The 2,731-nt window shown below is 53.0% G+C and overlaps 1 pseudogene; it reads right to left on the bottom strand.

Annotated features, from left to right (window-relative positions):
* The window catches only part of LOC105527292, a 25,419-nt pseudogene that overhangs the window by 8,161 nt on the left and 14,527 nt on the right, over nucleotides 1-2,731 (bottom strand).

Here is a 2,731-nt window from a genome sequence, read left to right as displayed (position 1 = left end):
GGACAGGAGACCAGGAAAATCCAGCAGCTGTTTCAGCTCCTGCCCTACAGGCCTGGAGGCTGGGCTCTGGCAAAGTGTGGATCCTGGCAGGGCGGGGACTCAGGGGACCTACCCAGGGTGATGCTGAATGCTAGGGTCATGTGGGCAACCTCCAAGCCCTCCTGGGGCTCCTCCAGCATGGCCAGCAGTGCCACCAGCTTGTTGCACAGCTGCAGCAGCGGCTCTGCCTTGCGGTTGCCCGTAGTCACTGCCAGGGGCAGGGCCCGGTCCTAGTTGCTAGAGATCATCAGGTGCAAGGGTAGAGCCACTGTCATGTCCAGACCCGAGCATTTGTCCCGGGCAGGGGCACAGTCAATATCATGCCCGATGAGACAACTAGGCAAGGGTAGAGCCATTGCCACGTCCACGGCCCAGGCGTTTGTCCCGGGCAGAGGCACAGTCAATATCATTCCCGGTGAGACCACTGGGAAACGGAGCATGTGCATGGGTGGCCTTGCCTCCAGGTGGGAGGCCTCTGCCCTGACACACCTGTGCCTCAGCCCTCCAGGTGCCCCCCTGAGGCCCACCCCCATCAGCCCACAGGCCAGCTCACCCGGTAGAAGGACACGGCTTTCTCCCGCTCCCAGGCCTCGTTGAAGAAAGATGTCTCCAGCTGCCTCAAACGGCTCCAGCCCCAGGTTGAAGTCGCCTGTGTACAGGACCACATTCTGTGCCACCTGAAAGGAGCAGAAGTCCCCTCAAGATCCACACCTGGTGAGGTGGCCACACCCACCTTCGCCAGCCTCCTTCCTCTCCCACACGGCAGGTACACCTGAGCATTTTTCAGACCTGTGCATTAGGGCTGCCCCACCACTGGCATGAGGACAATGAACCGATGCACCCAAGTGCCAGGAGGTGACAGAGCAGCTGCAGCCCAGGAGCCCGACATCTGTGAATCCTACCACCAGGGCTCGCCCTAGCCCACCCCCTGCACTCAAACAGTCTCCGTGGCCCCCAGATTGCTGGGAACCCATCCCCTGGTTCCTTTCTGCATTGCCACATCCCTGCCGCAGCTCAGGGCCACACATCAACAGTGTTTGCGGGTGGGCCTGGTCCCCTCTTGGCCATGAACTCTTGATCCTTCTCAGCTCAAGGAGGTATACAGCAGGTGCTCAATAATGAAAGCTTCACCAGGCTCGTGGGCTTCACAATTTGTTCCAGATCACACTGTGTTTGGGAAAGCCTCTGAAAACAGCCGCTGTGATAGATTCATTTTGTAAGGAGATGTGCCACGTGTCGCTTGGAGCACGTTCTTCTGTGTGTTAACTGAGTGGTCACATTCTTTGAGCATGTGCTGTATACCAGCAGGTGCTAGGCACTGTGAGGGGCCACGCCTCTGCCCTCAGGGAGAAGATGCTGGCCACTGGGGGAGGATGTGAGGGAACCAGTTGGAGGGAGGAAAAAGGCACACAACAGGTGCTCAGCAGTGGCTTAGGAATGAGTGGATGGATGGATGAATGGATGAGCAGATGTGTAGACACATGGATGGATGGGTGTGTGGATAGATGAATGCTTGAATGGATGGATGGATGGGTGGGTCGGTGGTTGGAATGATGTGTGTATGTCTGTATGTATGGGTGGGTAGATAATGTATGTACATATGGATGGATAGATGGTGGATAGATCAATGTATGGATAAACAAATGGACGATGAATGCTTGAATGGATGGATGGATGGGTGGGTCGGTGGTTGGAATGATGTGTGTATGTCTGTATGTATGGGTGGGTAGATAATGTATGTACACATGGATGGATAGATGGTGGATAGATCAATGTATGGATAAACAAATGGACAGATGAATGGAGGGATGGATTAATAGGTAGATTGGTGGGTGGATGGATGAATGAATAAATAAATGGATGGATGAATGACGGATGGGAGGAGGAATGGGTGAATGGACAGATGGATGGAGAGATGGACGGATGGATGATGGAAGGATGGATGAATGAGTGGATGGACGGACGAACAGGTGGATGGATAGTGGCTGAATGGATGGAAGGATGAATAGGTGAATGGATGGATGATAAAAGGATGGATGTATGATGGATGGATGGAAGGACGAGGAGGCGAGTGGATGAATGATGGAAGGATGAATGGATGATGGATGCACTGAAGAATAAACAGGTGAATGGATGGATGATGGATGGAGGGATGGATGAACAGGTGAATGGATGGATGGACGGGTGAATGGATGGATGGACGGGTGAATGGATGGATGATAAAAGGATGGATGGATGGACAGGTGAATGGATGGATCATGGATGGATGGAAGATGGTTGGATGGATAGAAGGATGAACAGCTGAATGGCTGGATAATGGAAAGATAGATGGATGGATGGACAAACAGGTGAATGGATGGATGAAGAGGTGACCAGATGAAGGATGGATGGATGGATGGATAGAAGGATTAATGGATGGATGATGGAAAGATAGATGGAAGGATGGATGGATGGACGAAAAGGTGAATGGATGGATTGATGAAAGGACAGATGGATGGATGATGGATAGATGGATGGAAGGATGAACAGGTAAATAGATGATGGAAGGATGAACGAATGGATGGATGCACAGAGAGTGAACAGCACAGGGGCCCTCCTGCCTCCCTTGCCACTCACCTGGATGTACAGGTCCACCAGCTCGCTCTGCCGCAGGATGTAGTAGATCTTCTCTGCTGGCAGCCAGGCATGCGCC

The sequence above is a fragment of the Colobus angolensis genome, unplaced genomic scaffold (assembly GCF_000951035.1).
Source record: "Colobus angolensis palliatus isolate OR3802 unplaced genomic scaffold, Cang.pa_1.0 Scaffold615, whole genome shotgun sequence".
Lineage (NCBI taxonomy): Eukaryota > Metazoa > Chordata > Mammalia > Primates > Cercopithecidae > Colobus > Colobus angolensis.
The sequence above is the reverse complement of the archived record's forward strand: the minus strand, read 5'-3'. Positions and strand labels throughout refer to the sequence as shown.